The 17,339-nt window shown below is 38.4% G+C and overlaps 1 long non-coding RNA gene across 1 annotated transcript; it reads left to right on the top strand.

Moving 5' to 3' along the window:
- The first annotated feature begins 9,031 nt into the window (after nt 1–9,031).
- Nucleotides 9,032–15,465, top strand: LOC306999056. Its single transcript, XR_013797720.1, has 3 exons — nt 9,032–9,403; nt 9,616–9,837; nt 13,246–15,465. It is a non-coding gene; the product is annotated as an uncharacterized lncRNA (long non-coding RNA).
- The last annotated feature ends 1,874 nt before the right edge of the window (nt 15,466–17,339 follow it).

The following is a 17,339-nucleotide window of genomic DNA, read 5'->3' as shown; positions in this document are numbered from 1 at the left end:
TGAGGTAAAACTAATTTCACTTGCAGAAACCGACTGCTTTAAAATGGCAGAATATGCTAATCAATGACTAGAAGATATCTACACATAAGCTTTATAAATTCATCAACTAACCATTCAGAAATGTGCTGTTCTTCTACATGTTGTCACTTCTTCTTGAGTTCGGTTTGAACATAAAAGGCTAAAAGGTTTTGAAATTTCCAGTGTGTATCAGTGTGAGGAGGTAATCGAAGCTCCGCCCCCTGTGCCGGGAGCAGAAGCTCATTTGCATTTAAAGGGACAGACACAAAAACGTTTTTGCTCACCCTCAAAAGTGACACTTTAACATGCTATATAAAAATATCTGTGGGGTATTTTGAGCTAAAACTTCACACACACACTCTCGGGACATCAGAGACTTATCTTACATCTTGTGAAAAGGGCATTATACCCCCCCCCCCCCCCTTTAACCAATTGTTCATTTGACTTCCATTGTACGTGAATTATACTGTAAACATGATTTTACAACTGGCGGCAGCACGTCACAGAAGCTTTATGACAGATGATGGTACTTGACTTGTATTGAACCTAAACCTTTCCTGGATTTTGTCCCCTGACTCGGCCCCAACTTGAATGCAATCAGACACAGCTGGAATCATCTGTTAAATGGCTTTTATTGGGAAGATGATGGATCCCTGGAGCTCACAAATTAGAAATACACTGGCTGTGGGAGAATCAAGCATATTCTGGTTTGAGACACATGCCAAACCATTGTGCCCAGCTGCCAGAAGGAAAGCCTGCCAAGCACGTTTGTAAACCTCCACGAGACAGACAGCCCTAAAGAGAGACACGAGAGCAGAATCAGACACGGCAATGACAAGTGTGCGCTATATTGACTAGCGCTTTGCTAAACGTTTCTTTCCATCTCTAACTGAACGGAGCCATAAACTCACATTAACTAATACCAGGAATTCATATCATCCTCATGGGTGAACATTTTATACACGAATTAAAAAGTAATTAACAGTATTTAAAAGAATCACTCAAATACTAAAAATGTGTCATTATACCCTTTCCATATATTTATGATCAATATATGAAATGGCTTAAGTATATTGGAAAAAAAAAATGTAAGGAATAATTTACATTATAACATGTATAACATACAAACCTCGGGTGTGCATTATTTTTCAATAATTCAACGGCTCGGAGTCAATTATTCCACTATACTATGATTACCACACCTCAAATAATTGCTCAGATGATGTATTTCAAGACATCTGTCAGGTTTTTGTCCTTTAAAACGCTCTTGTGTGCAGGACTAATTTCTTACGCATCTCATACAAGCCTCCGTTGCTAATTCCAAAACAAAGGGAGATATTTGCTTTTAAAGAAATAGTTTTTTAACGACTACAACAAACGGCTGGTAGAGACTACAATTAACTTCTTCATGGGTTATAGATTATCAAGACAGAATATGCTAATCAGTGACTAGAAGATAACTACACATAAGCTTCATAAATTCATCAACTAACCACTCAGAAATGTCCTGTTCTTCTACATGTTGTCACTTCTTCTTGAGTCTCTCCATCATTGTCTCCAGTTTGAACATAAAAGGCCAAAAGTTTTTGAAATGTTCAGTGCGTGTGTGTGTGTGTGTGTGTGTGTGTGTGTGTGTGTGTGAGTGTGTGTGTGAGGTAAAAGGACAAGGTCTTGAAGCTCCGCCCCCTGTGCCGGGAGCAGCAGCTTATTTGCATTTAAAGGGACAGACACAAAAACAGTGAGTTTTTGCTCACCCTCAAAAAGTGAGTTTAACATGCTATATAAAAATATATGTGGGGTATTTTGAGCTAAAACTTCACATACACACACTCTGGGGACATTATACCTGAAAAGGGCATTATACCAACCCTTTAAAGGAAATGGGAAATGTTAAAAATCATCATATGACCACTTTAAGTCGTTAAAGTGCACCAGTTTTATACTTTATGGTGCTTTTGTGGTGTGTTTTTTAGATCTTTTGGAGCTTGACCCATCACAATATGGAAAAGAGTATTGTAAACATTCAGCAACACATCTCAAGCTGTGTTTCATGGACGAAATAAGTACAATTTGGAATATTATAAGGGTAAATGATGGCAGACTTTTTCATTTTTTGGTGAAATATCCCTTTAAAGCATGTCTAGACATGTAAAAGTATCAAACACAATACAAAGAACCCTGCTATCCAGGATGTTTACTGGCGCGTAACACCTTTTTAACATTTATCCTTCCCTATTCACCTCACTTTACTCGCGCACATTAATTTTACTTCATTGCACTTGTTCAGGAACACTGGCCATGCGTTTGTCAGCAATTTCCTTCGGGAAGATCTGATCCCGGTCTGGCCATGGTGGATAAAACTGCCCACAGTGTGACTAGCCTGCCATATTTATCATCAAGTGTGTAAATCAATCGTTTTTTTACCACCTCAGTGTGTGGGAACGCAGTAAAAGTCGTCGGAGAGAGAAACGCATCCGGTGCGGTCGAGTGGAATTTATAGTGCCTCATTGGATTGTGGGAAGGATCTTGGACACCCGACTCCAGCGGAGACCTTGAGAAGGGGGACGGGAAGAAAGTATCTTTTCACTCTTCCAGTGCCTCCCCTTCTCTTTCTTCCTTTTCTCCATTATGCAACTTTTACATTTATTGTAGGCGTTTGTTTGTCTCAAGTGTTGGTTTTTATCGAAAGTTGTTGTTATGTTTGTCATATTTTGTAAACTGCTTTGGAAGCATTGAACAATTTCACCAGTCAACATGGACAAAAGCGCTGAAGGCTGGCAAACCCCACACAGTTTGTTTTATACAAACAGGAAAGGGGGAAATTGGAACGGACTGTAGGCGGCATTATTATATAGATTTGAACAGGTGACATTTACAGTGGCTCGAACTAATGACTGCCATGACTTTGTTTGCCAGAAGCGCCTATTAGAACAGGTGAAGCGTGACACAGAACGTGTGTGTGTGTGTGTGTGTGTGTGATACACAGCACACTCATACTGTACATGGATGTCTGTGCCTTTATGATGGAGGAAGAGTTGGTGGCACGCTATGCATGCTGAGTAATATGAGGGGTTCAGTCCAGTCTGAATGAAACACAGCGATCCGCCCGTCTACACACACTGTGTCTCTCTGAGCTATAGATGTGTGTATTAGCTCATATGAATCAAGGGTGTAGGCGTGATTTGAAAAGCTACACCATATATGAGCTGATGTCGGTCGAGCACTGGCTTGCTCAAAATCACTAAAATACGTAAAGCAAAAATTTTTTTTTTATTGTCGATAACAACATGGCAACTTGCAGAGTATCATTATTATAAAGCGCTGTTTTTTGTAGGTCAACCACACTGTAAAAAAAAAAATATGATCAATAAGTTAAGACAACACATTGCTTTAAGTCATCAAAATAAGTTGAGCAACTTTCAACTTTTTTTAAGTTACACAATATTCAACTCGTTAAATTTAGGCCTCGACAAAAGTTTCCTCGACTAAAACCCAATAGGATTTTTCCAGTGGCTTTTTCTATTGCAGAAAACGGTAAAGTGTCTTTAGACATCTACAGAAGAGACAAGGAGTCTTCGATAAACAGTTTTTATTACAATCGAAACCTCTAGAAACAGAAATCATGCTATGTGTCAACAACAACCTACAAGCACAAAGGAAAACACAGGGCTATAGAGCTCCGGACCCCACGGGACTACCGGTGTTCGGGCCACCATTTTGGCAGAAAAAAAAGCCGGGAGCGAATATGAATGAATGACGGAAGCATGAGTTTCAAGGCAACAGAGGTTACTGCGCAATTTAATTCAAAAGACATAGACCAGTACATAGCACAACTTAATAGATTAAACAAGCACACTAGTGCCCGCTCACGCACCGCAAACACACTGTAAACGGAGTAAAGTATATGTGAAACAGACGTTATCATAATTAGACGATTAGCTAACGTAATCGACCCTAGCTGTCCTTGTTTGTAGGTAACGTTAACCAGCATAGCTGTAGGCTATATCACTGTGAGTACAGTAGACACAATAAATGTCATGAAATATTAACCCTTTAATCACAAATGTTTCTGTTATGGCATGCAGGCGCACAGCAGCTGTCCACTATGTTGAAATATTTAGGTTTAAACAGTCTGGCTTTGAATAATCATTCGACCACTATCGATACCAGTGCTACAGCTGCTCTGGCGCTCTCTTGTTTGACTGCCAAAATGGCGGAGTTTAGATTGCGTGACGTCAGCCTCCGGAGCTCTATACAGTGTATATATAAGCGCAAACAAGGAAGTAAATGAGACACAGGTGATAATCATGAGTACAAATGAGGACATAATCAGAAACCAAGGAAACGGAAAATAAACAGAGCAAGGATGTCAAAATAAAAGACAATTATATCAGAATATAACCGTAAAACAAAAATAAGCTCTCAAAAGATTATGATTCTTACATGTTGTCTTCGTCATGATATTCTTCAATAAATATTTTTTTTTATCTTTCCCATTTAGATACTTCTAGACAAGTAAAAGCCTTAAAATGTAAAGTATTTTATGTCATTGAATAAAATGAAAATATCTTGTGTTCACCACACACCTTATTTCAAGCATTTAATAATAATAAAAAACACATTGATTTCAGGAAGATGGGATCGTAAGTGTCGGAAATCATTTCCAGGTTTTGGACTAAAGAGTACGTAAACCCTGCAGCACTTTATAAGGTATAATAAAACTGTGGTAAAACTTATGTATTATCGACAAATGAACTTAAACAAAGTGAAAACGTCTCACACTGAGAAGATAAAAGAGATCCTGTATATTATTTATTTATTCTAACAACTGAAGTACACATCTGCTTTATTATTACCTCATTTGCCCTTAACAACCCCAAAATAAATGTTCTGTCATTATTTAAACAGCCTGATGTCATTCCAAATGCAAAATGATAATTTAATAATTTCCATTCATTATTCATTGACCACATCTATATATATATATATATATATATATATATATATATATATATATATATATATATATATATATAACCATAAAAGTATTATAATAGTAGTTTATACAACTCAAGGTCGATTCAATGGAAATCTTTCCCTGCCCTTCTCACTTATAATATATATTGTTATAAAGTAACACTTAATAATGTACAATAAATGCATAAATGTAACAATGTGTCTGAGTTTGATCTCTAGCTGTACACTGGCCCTTTAAATGAGGCTTGCTGTGAGTCTGGCAGCTAATGGATGCAAGTGTGTGTGTGCAGCTAATGGATGCAAGTGTGTGTGCAGCTAATGGATGGCAGCCTGAAAATGGCCTTATCTGAAAGGCCCCGGACAGATCTAAATGAAGCGTCTGTGTTATACACATTTATCTGAGTCCTGGTCAGAGGGAGAACCTTAGAGAACCTGATCAAATCTCTCTCTCTCACTCACACACACTCACACACATTAAGTGTCTGTCTCTGTTAATAGAAATGTGTGCGTCTATGGCTTCTAATAGGGTCTCTATAAGGAAACACCAAAGTTAGACCAAACTGCATATATATCATCAGATTCTTACGTAATTATTTAATTGCATAATTATGCCATTCAGAAGTATAAATGTCAGTACAGTCAGATGTCTAATGAGAGTCGTGATCCTGCTAAAGTGTGTGTTGCAAATGATAAAACACTTTATTGATAAACTAAATTATTGATGTTTTTTAAGTTACTTTTTTATGGAAAAAATCAATCATACCTGTAAGAAAGAGCAGATTTTAAGGAAAAGGTTGAACACATGTTGGTCTATATCAATCATACTGTATATCAATGTAATGGCAAACAGATATAAAATGTATTCCTCACATGTTTGTTGTGACTTTTAGCACCTGAGTAAACAAATAAAAGTGTCATTTGATTTAATTTAATCTGCCAGTGACATTTACTAGCATTGCTACAGAGAGGGCTTGTAACACCGCAGTAACTCAAAGCAAGTGTCCCGTCACAGGAGGTGTGTGTGTGTGTGTGTGAGTTTATTAAGAGTCATTCATAAAGAGCAGAAGAGGTCATAATGGAATAAGAGTGGACGACGTCCTGTTTCCTTGATGTAATCAAAAACCGAACAGAAGAATGATTGTTTTGGGTTTTACACTGAACCATGTGATCCTTGTCAAATGCTTTACACCAAAGTAAAAATCTAGTATTAAGACTCCCTGTTCTAAATCTCTCATCATCAATTTTTTTTTTTAAACTGCAATTTTTGCCATATTTGTTCTCAATTATCCAGTGCATTGCTGAATGAGAGGAAATGATGACAGAATGATCCTGATGTTGAAGGTTGTACAGGCTGCACTGCCCCCTATCTGTTCAGTAAAATGCCCAAATACTCAAAAATACCACAACACTGCCATCTACTGGTCATTCACAGTTTAGTCACCCTCTGGTGATGTGAGTTATGGTTATAATACAGCATATATAACTAGATGTACATAAAAGCAATATAAATCTATATATAAATCATATAGATAGTAAACTAAAACAAACAAACAAAAAACTAACCTGCAATGTTCAAATTAGCCTTGAGAAAAAAGAAAAGAAAAAAAAAGCGCAATTTTAAGCCATAACATTTGACTTTCCAAGAATTCAAACTTCATTTGCTGTATTGGTGCAGTCACATTTAGGCCCAATTCACACCAGGAGCAATAACTATAAAGTTAACTGTATTAGCGTCCATGATATATCATAAGCAATTTGTCATCTGCCACAAAATGCTTGAGCTCTTTAAAGCTGGATGGATTCTGAGTGTGATTCCAGCGATTCCTCTGTCATTATCGTTATACTCGTTGTGTAGACTGTGCTATTTTTTTTACATTTAAAATTATTTACTATAGGGTATCTTTATCGTTATAGTTAGCGTCCTTGTTGTATAGAATGATCTTTTAAAGAGTATACTAGGCTACTCATAACAGAAGAGACTGAGAGATATGACCCAACTAACACAGTTTTGTTCGAAAAACATTTTCCAAACGTTTAGTTTTGGTCATTGTTAGCTGGGGAGGAACACACATCTCCTAATGAACTGGGAGATACGAGAGTCCGTGGCTCTGAGAAAGTGTGTATTTCCTCACAAAAGCAGTTCAGCGTAGTGAATTGACATCCATTTAAAAAATGGCCTCTTGTCTCCTTCCCAGCGTATGCAAGCAGCAGGCATTACACTTTTCCGGGTAAGGTGGGTCGCAGGCTTGCTTTCAAATGGCTTTGACTGGGTATCCATCTTTTCCCTATGACGCTTTGAGCGAATAATGGGAGTAACTTCCGTTAAACTGTAAACAATCAGCGAAAGATTCGCTCTATGAACGCAATAACCATTTTCAAGAACTGAGTAGGCTACAATGAGATTCAACCAATTAACATTGAAGGAAATATTTCAAAGGGATTTCAGTCGTTTTGACAGACAATAAATAGATATTTACCTGGAAAGGAGACAATTACATTTTAAAACATCCTTGTGAAAACAAGCCTGGAACGTGAATCGTTTTTTATTTGGGGAGAAAAACACGATTCTTAGTGCATTCCAGTGAATCATTCATGGGATATATCGTAAATTAAATCGGGAGAACAGACCATAAATGCGCAGACTCGTTAGGAAAAAGTAAAAAGGAAAAAGAATAATATAGAATTCATAGACAATTGGAAAAGTTTTTGGGGCAAACCTGACCTGTTGAAAAGAGATGGTATTCATCCCTCCTGGGATGGTGCTGCTCTTCTCTCTAGTAATTTGGCTCATAGTCTTAGAGCTAAAACATGACAATCTGGGCCTCAGGTCAGGAAGCAGACAGACTGGCTTAACCGACCGTCTGCTAGCGGCCTCACGTCACCAAGGTCAGATAAATCCCATCACATAGAGACTCTTTCACCTAGATATCATCATATAGAGACTGTGTCTGTTCCCCGAACTTGGAAATCCAAAATACGTTCAAACCCATCTAAGGTTAAAAATTGAATTGATCTTCAACAAATAAAAAACAGATATAATACAAATGAGCAAATGATAAAGCTTGGGTTGCTGAATATTCGATCTCTTACTTCAAAAGCGCTAATAGTTAATGATATGATTACAGATTATAACCTAGATGTGCTGTGTTTAACAGAAACCTGGCTAAAACCAAACGATTACATTGCTTTAAATGAGTCAACCCCACAAGATTACGGTTATAAACATGAACCTCGTCTGAAACGCAAAGGAGGAGGTGTTGCTGGAATTTATAGTAATATTTTCAAAACCACTAAGAAATCTAGTTGTAAATATAATTCTTTTGAAGTGTTGGTGCTTAATGTAAAAATATCTAGTGTAAACGATAAATCACGTTTGAAAATTCTGCTGGCTACTGTATACAGGCCACCAGGGCACCATACAGACTTTATCAAAGAATTTGCGGACTTTCTATCAGAATTAGTATTGGCTGCAGATAAAGTACTAATTGTTGGTGACTTTAATATACACATAGATAATGAAAAAGATGCATTGGGATTGTCATTTAAAGACATTATAAACTCAATTGGAGTTAGACAACACGTGTCAGGACCGACTCATTGTCGTAATCATACTTTAGATCTAATACTATCACATGGAATAGATATTGATGCCGTTGAAATACTGCAACAGAGCGATGACATCTCAGATCACTATCTAGTCTCGTGTAAATTACATTTAGCCAAGGCTGCAAAGCCGACTCCGTGTTATAAATATATTAGACCGATCACTTCTGCCACTAAAGATTGCTTTATCAATAATCTTCCTAATCAGTTTCATCATCTCAGCATCCCGGATAGCTTAGAAGATCTCGATATTGCGACAGAAACTTTTAACTCTCTCTTTTCCAGCACTTTAGACACAGTTGCTCCGCTGCGCTTAAAGAAGATTAAAGAACATAGTCCAACGCCGTGGCACAACGAGCACACTCAGGCCCTTAAGAGAGCAGCCAGAAAAATGGAGCGCAACTGGAAGAAAACAAAACTAGAGGTTGTTATGGAAATTTTACATTTAGATGTGTTTCTTTTACTTTTATATGGGTACAACTTTTATTAGCATTGAAGATGTATTGTTTACTCATGAAAATTTAAAGGAATATAATCATATAAGCAAAAAGCACATTATTAAAGATATAAAACCAAGCTTTTAGAAATGTTAAAAGTTAGGACAAACTTTCAGGAACGAAATGTTCTCTGAGTCATGTGAAGGCTGACAATATGTGTGTGCGCAGTTTCGATCAGCACACAAGATCTGTAGCTAAAAACAGGAAACTTTTGCTGACATGACAAGTTGTTCTGTCTAGATAGAAAATAATGTTGGACATGAGATCATGAGCACATGAGACCATGAGCTAAGAAGTCTGGGTTTAAGGTAACAAGAGGTTTTTTACACAGGATGTGTTAGGGTATATAACATTGGCGAAAGGGACTAGCCTTCGCCTTCTCATGTCAGATGCTCTCTGCGTGAGAATGCCATGGGCCTTCTCATATCAGACGCTGTCTGTGTGGGAACGTCTTATTTCATGCATGAAATAAAATACTTTGTTTAATCTTTTGAGAATCGACTTTGTCTCCTTCATCCAGGTTTTTGAATATTGATAATTTCCACAACAAATGGCGACGAGGATGGGATTGCAACACCGATGATCGTCGTGAGGGGAACAGTTGACTGGCCATCCCGAGAGAACACTCTACGGCTCAAAATCCTCAATGTTAAGGAGAGAGAATTGTTCAACTCCTCACGACGACCTAGGTGGACGCAATCCCAAGATTAAAGAACTCACAGACAGTGAGACTCACAAGACGGTGAGAGAAAATTTCTTATGTAGCAAATAAGACAAATTTTGTTGATTGATATTTGCGTATTGAATATTTTTTTCCTAAAGAGTCACGTTTGGGATAGACCTGATAGCAAGTTCCCAAACAGGTCTGGGATAAGACCACATAACGTATTAAAATTTCCCTAAAGAGCCAGAGTTTTGAGAATAAGGCTGAAATTTCTCAAACACCAGACATAAGCACTTGTCTGGGAAAGACCTATATTGACGAATTTAGGCAATTTGGAAAGACCTGCATCGACGGATGAAGGCAAGGCGTGGGGTGGCTGCGCCAGGGAAAAGTTAATACGTAGAGGAGAGCGTGGGTGACTGCGCGAGGAAAATTGATAGATAAATATAAAGTAATAAAATAATAAATAAAAATACGCAAATATGGATTAATAAAATAAATTAATATAGGGAAATTGAACAAACAAAATTGTCTAAGTAAAAATGTGTAACGAAAATTCAAAAAAGAAGGATGGAGAACAGGTTGATTTCTCGAAAGGTTCATACAAAATAATGGACAAAGCTATAGGAATTTGGTATCATGAATATGTGCCGTATTTAAAAGAGCAATATGGGTTTAATGGGGGTTAAGTATGTCACATTTGACTAAAACTAAAGCAAAATTGGTCGACTCACGTTGTCAAGAAGAAAGACAAGACACATAGAGAAAAGCATTATGCAATCTTAAAAATGACTGCTCTGACATTGTTTCTTCTTCTCCCTATTATGGCATTGTTTGTTTTGTTTTGTTTTTGTTTTGTGAGAATAAGAGAGGAGGACAGGACTCATCCGGCTCATCTTCCAACTCCTCGCAATCCTAACCAGATTCCAGCCGCCGCAGAAGGACGGGGTCACGCAGTTCCTAACGCACCACACAAAGAACCATGCCACCACTCTGCAACCCTCCAGAAAATGAGAGTAAAGACTTTGTTCTTGGACGGATTGGACAGTGACATTTCAAAAGCAATTCAAAAGAGCTGTGTCGGATGGCAATGGCCTCCACAGCAGAAATGAGACGACACGCAAGACATCATGAAAGTGCAGGGAAAAATCAACGCAGCCAAGCAAGACAAAGACCTCATGTTGGCCCTGGTGACAATGCAAGGTGTGTATATGGGCAACAACAACTCCAACCATCACCAACAGAACCAGAGAGACAATGGCCGAGGAAGAGGCAGAGGACGTGGTCGTGGTCGTGGAAAAGGACGAAACTGTCAACCATTTCAACAACAACGCAAAGAGCCCTATGATCCAGACAAATGTTTTCATTGTGGACAAAAAGGACATTGGCGTGATGAATGCCCACACGGCAAAGGCAGGAGTCAGGCGGATTGAAAGGAGGAGGAGGGGTGAGCGACGGGGTTCCTGTCTCTCCAGCTGATGAGTATAATTTACCTTTATTTTCTGATTCTGCTCTATGCAATGAAGACTTGCTTGCTAGGGTTTTCTATAAGACTCATATTTCTTTACCCTTGATGAAATGACTGTTAATGACGTATCTTTACTATTTCTACTTGACACGGGAGCTTCCAATTTTGTCATTAAAGCCACAGAGTTTGAAAAACCAATTCCACTCTCTGGTAAGACGACTTCTTCCAGAGGTGCAACTGGTCATGTGGCCATAAAACCATATTCGAAAACACTTGAGTGTTCAATTGAAGGGGAAAATAAAAATAAAAACTGAGCATTGTTTTTTAAATTACTAAGTTATGTCCAGTGAATTTAATGCGAAGGGATTTACTTTGTAAATTGGGTGTTTTGTTCACTGTGATGATCAGGGCTTATCAGCTGACGTGAGAGTGCGGTATGAAACTGAAGGCACAGAGGAAACTCTGTTTGTATATGAATGGCAAATTTCTGACACATGTCTTACCACAAAGGCTCAAGACAGAGTGTTGCCATCTTCTGAATTTATGAGAGATTCAGATTTACATTGCACTTTGCATGTCAGCACTGATCCTGATGATGAATATGCGCAGCGATGATTTAATGTTGACATAGAAATTGTGACGACTGACTATGTGTATTGGACTGACCAATGGTGTGTTTTGAATGTGAAATTGACTGACAAACAGACAGTGTTTTATGACATGGAAAATGCACAAGCCTCATATCACTGGCCAAACCAGTGAAGGCTGAATGGCGTGACGCGGGTCCCTTCATGGCCAGGTGCCATGAACTGACCGACTGGGTCATAATAGATCAAAAACGACTGATCTGCCAAAGTGAAATTACCGTTTGGTTCAAATAGCCATGTCATAAAACAGAAGTTTGAGAGCAGTCACAGTGTTGGATGAGGAAGTGAAACTAAACAGACCGAGTTTAACACAACTCCCTGTCATAACAGACGGGTTGGAGAGAGTTTCCAAAATGATTATGGGCTACTGATAAAAAAAAAATAAAAAAAATGATGTAGGTCTGATTGCAGATTGTGAGCCGATTCAAATAAAGCCTAAATCTGACTATAGGCAAAAGAAAATGCAGTATCCATGAAAAAGGAAGTGGCAGTTTGCAAGTGCCAGGCTCATACGTAGGGTAGTGATGACCTTTCTAAGGAAAACAGGACAACAGAGTGTAGCAGCGAAGGCTGCAGCTCGACTTCCTGTTCAGATAACCATTGCAATACAGCTGAATGAGGAACTAGGTGACAGAAGCGATGCAACAACAACACTCTTCTGCCTATGATAAAGAGAAATGGAGGAAGGCAGGCCGGGAATATAAAAATGGACAATGGGGCCCAAACCAATAAATAACAAACCATGTTTACCTTCTCATTTTCTTTCAGGTATATGCAAGTTTGATGCATGGATTGGACCATGTCTCAAAAGGGAGGATGTTTACTATTATGCAAAATAACTGATTTACCAAAGTTTTTTTCCACAGTGGCAGCAGATTTTTGCAGCAGATGTTTGATTTGTGGGACTAACAATGTGGGGAGGGGTCAGGCAATGATACAGGTGGGGCACCCCAGGCCGCAGAGACCATTCTCACATGTAATGCTCGATTATATTGAATTATCAAAATCTGACAAAAAGAAATACTGCGTAGTGGCAGTCGACATGTTTTCAAAATGGGTAGAAGCCATGCCAACAACAAAGGCAGATTCAAAAGGAGTGGCAAAACTGCTCCTACAGAAATTGTCCCACCATGGGGAAATCCTGAAAAATTATTAAGTGACAATGGTTCACATTTTGTAAACAGTGCAATTTCAATTTGAAACATTTCTGGGTACATCCAGAATGGGGAGGAGCTAACTTACAAGAGAATGAGAAAGAGGGGCTGGGACGCACAAAATCCTCGAACATTGCCTGACACAAGTCGGTGTGAAAATGACATGTTGCAATATTGTGTTGAACTGGATAAGGTGTTCTGTGATATCTCAAAACAGGTCCAGGCAGCAGTTCCAGAGCCAGCTGAGACGGCCCTGCACAGCATCCGGCCAGGAGATTTCGTGTTGATAAAGGATCTGAGACGAAAGCATTGGAAGGCGAAAAGGTGACAGGGGCCATTCCAGGTTTTGCTGACAACTCACAATGCGGTGAAAGTCGAGGAGAGGGCTTCGTGGATGCCATGGGACGCACTGTCGAGAAGCATCAGCTCATGCGGAAGCTGCAACGGAAGAAGAATCCCACTCAAAGCTAACGAGTGCCAAACAGAGATCAGACTAACCAGAGGCGTGTCATCCCGTAGGTTACCAATTTGAAAACCACCGTCACTGGAGAGCAGACGAATCAATAGTAAGAGACGATCCTGCAATTTTAGGAGTGGTCAGAACTGTATCAAGGACTTTTGTGGAACTTTAACGGCGTGGGCATTGGAATAACCTGTCTGATCATATCAACTAGACCTGCCCTGAGACCAAAAATACATAGAGAAACGGGACTGATATCGTTCACATAAGAACATTTTCTCGCCTGACAAGGTTGTACTGTGTGGCAATATGTTACTAACTCTTATCCTCTTAATTAATGTGGCTGTAAGCCTAGCACGAGATGATAGCATATAGAGGTGAAAATGACAAAGGGAAAATGGGGTAAGACCATGTATTTTTGTAAGGATCCATGTCAATGGCAAGATGAGTACGGAGGTAATCAGGGTGCTATCAGAGTTTTGATGGTCTATGGACCAGGGGCGGGGTATATCTCACTTCAGGGTCATTACATTAGAATGATGCCAGAGTTTTTGGAATTAGAAGAAATCACTGAAAATTTAGGAGAATTAATAGGGTTAATTCCATGTACTATGTAGAAATTACTGAATGTGAAAATTCTATAGAAATCAAATCAATATCTCCAAAGAAAGTCAAATGTCAGAACCCATCAGAACAAAGCACTAGAGACTTTGACAGGGTAGGGGCAGTGAAACCGCAATTAGGCGACGTATGTTTATGTAAATTAGGGACGCAACAAGGGGTAATAATGGCTGATACAGCACACTGTAAAACCACGATAATCATGAATAATAACAAATGTATAACATATTATTGGAAAATATGCAAAATGTTAGGAACCTCTTGTTGTTTTAATTTGACTGACGTCTATCAAAATATATCAGACATAATAGAACACATGAAAATGGCCATAGCCACTCCAGATGAAATGTCATCTTCACTAGATAATTGTTCTTGGGCCTGCAGGGGTGGACGAAATTGTTAATAAGTACCATTATGCCAATCGGATTTTGATTTTGATTTTTCTTTTGATGATTCCATGTTTAATGAATTGTATTTCTAGAATCACTGCTAAGGCAGTGACTGTAACAATGATGAGAATGAATCCAGGGGAATACACAACAATGATAAGTAGGGTACCAGAGGACGAAGTTAATGTTTTAGTGGCTGATGATGATGAGGATTATGAGAACGAGAGCGAACATGAGTTTGACTAGAAAATTAAGTAACTATGGGGAAAATTTACCTGTTGTGAATTACAATGATTATGGAAAAGTAAATGTCAAATTGTGTGTATGTTCTTTGAATGAACATATGGGGGATTGTTATGGAAATTTTACATTTAGATGTGTTTCTTTTACTTTTATATGGGTACAACTTTTATTAGCATTGAAGATGTATTGTTTACTCATGAAAATTTAAAGGAATATAATCATATAAGCAAAAAGCACATTATTAAAGATATAAAACCAAGCTTTTAGAAATGTTAAAAGTTAGGACAAACTTTCAGGAACGAAATGTTCTCTGAGTCATGTGAAGGCTGACAATATGTGTGTGCGCAGTTTCGATCAGCACACAAGATCTGTAGCTAAAAACAGGAAACTTTTGCTGACATGACAAGTTGTTCTGTCTAGATAGAAAATAATGTTGGACATGAGATCATGAGCACATGAGACCATGAGCTAAGAAGTCTGGGTTTAAGGTAACAAGAGGTTTTTTACACAGGATGTGTTAGGGTATATAACATTGGCGAAAGGGACTAGCCTTCGCCTTCTCATGTCAGATGCTCTCTGCGTGAGAATGCCATGGGCCTTCTCATATCAGACGCTGTCTGTGTGGGAACGTCTTATTTCATGCATGAAATAAAATACTTTGTTTAATCTTTTGAGAATCGACTTTGTCTCCTTCATCCAGGTTTTTGAATATTGATAATTTCCACAACAAGGTGTTTAGGATTTCATGGAAGGAGAGCTCGATTGCTTACAGAGAGGCTTTAAAAGCTGCTAGATCTGCTTATTTTTCAACCCTATTAGAAGATAATAAACATAATCCTAGGTATTTATTTGAAACAGTGGCTAAACTAACGAAAAAGAAAGCTTCAAGCCCAAAAGTTTCCTTGCAACACAGCAGTAATGACTTTATGAACTTCTTCACTTATAAGATCGATAATATCAGGGACAAAATTATAACTATGCAACCGTCTAATACAGTATCGCATCAGGAAGTGCATTGTAGTCTCCCTGAGGGAAAATTTGATTCATTCATTGCTATAGGAGAGGAAGAATTTTGCAAACTCGTCAAATCATCTAAATCGACAACGTGCATGTTAGACCCTATACCGACTAAGCTGCTGAAAGAGATGCTTCCAGATGTCATAGATCCTCTTCTTAATATCATTAATTCATCTTTGTCTCTAGGATACGTACCAAAAACCTTTAAGCTAGCTATGATTAAACCGCTTGTTAAAAAACAGCAACTTGATCCTACAAAGCTAGTCAATTACAGGCCGATCTCTAATCTGCCATTTCTGTCAAAAATATTAGAAAAAGCAGTATCCTCACAACTGTGTTCCTTTCTTGAAAGAAATGATATCTGCGAGGATTTTCAGTCCGGATTTAGACCGTACCATAGTACCGAGACAGCTCTCGTTAGAGTCACAAATGATTTGCTCTTATCATCCGATCGTGGTTGTATCTCTCTATTAGTATTACTGGATCTTAGTGCTGCATTTGACACCATTGACCACAACATCCTTTTAAATAGACTCGAACATTATGTTGGCATTAGTGGAATTGCACTAGCATGGTTTAAATCATACTTATCTGACCGTTATCAGTTTGTAGCAATAAATGAAGAGATGTCTTATCAATCACAAGTTCAGTATGGCGTACCACAAGGCTCAGTACTAGGACCGCTGCTGTTCACTCTGTATATGCTACCATTAGGAGATATCATTAGGAAACATGGAATTAGCTTTCACTGTTATGCCGACGATACTCAGCTGTATATTTCTTCAAAACCTAACGAAACCTACGAATTCACAAAATTAACGGAATGCATAGCCGATATAAAAAATTGGATGACTAGTAATTTCCTACTACTAAATTCAGAAAAAACAGAGATTCTAATTATTGGACAAAAAACTTCCACACGTAATAACCTAGAGTACTGTCTAACACTTGATGGCTGCTCTGTTAAGTCTTCGTCGTCGGTTAGGAACCTGGGTGTGCTCTTTGATACCAATCTTTCATTTGAAAGTCATGTGTCTAGTATCTGTAAAACCGCTTTCTTCCATCTTAAAAATATATCTAAATTACGTCATATGCTCTCAATGAATAATGCAGAACAATTAGTTCATGCGTTTATGACCTCAAGGCTAGATTATTGTAATGCTCTACTGGGTGGTTGCCCTGCACGCTTAATAAACAAACTACAGGTAGTTCAAAACGCAGCAGCTCGAGTTCTTACTAGAACCAGGAAGTATGACCATATTAGCCCTGTTCTGTCAACACTGCATTGGCTGCCTATTAAACATCGGATAAATTTTAAAATATTGCTGATCACTTACAAAGCACTAAATGGTTTAGCTCCGCAGTATTTGAGCGAGCTCTTAACGCATTATAGTCCTTCACGTCTACTGCGATCTCAAAATTCCGGTCAGTTAATAATACCTAGAATATCAAAATCGACTGCTGGCGGTAGATCCTTTTCCTATTTAGCACCAAAACTTTGGAACAGTCTTCCTACCATTGTCCGGGAAGCAGACACACTCTGTCAGTTCAAATCTAGACTAAAAACACATCTCTTCAGCC

The sequence above is a fragment of the Phoxinus phoxinus genome (assembly GCF_949152265.1).
Source record: "Phoxinus phoxinus genome assembly, chromosome: 1".
Lineage (NCBI taxonomy): Eukaryota > Metazoa > Chordata > Actinopteri > Cypriniformes > Leuciscidae > Phoxinus > Phoxinus phoxinus.
This window is presented reverse-complemented; position numbering and strand designations above follow the sequence as displayed.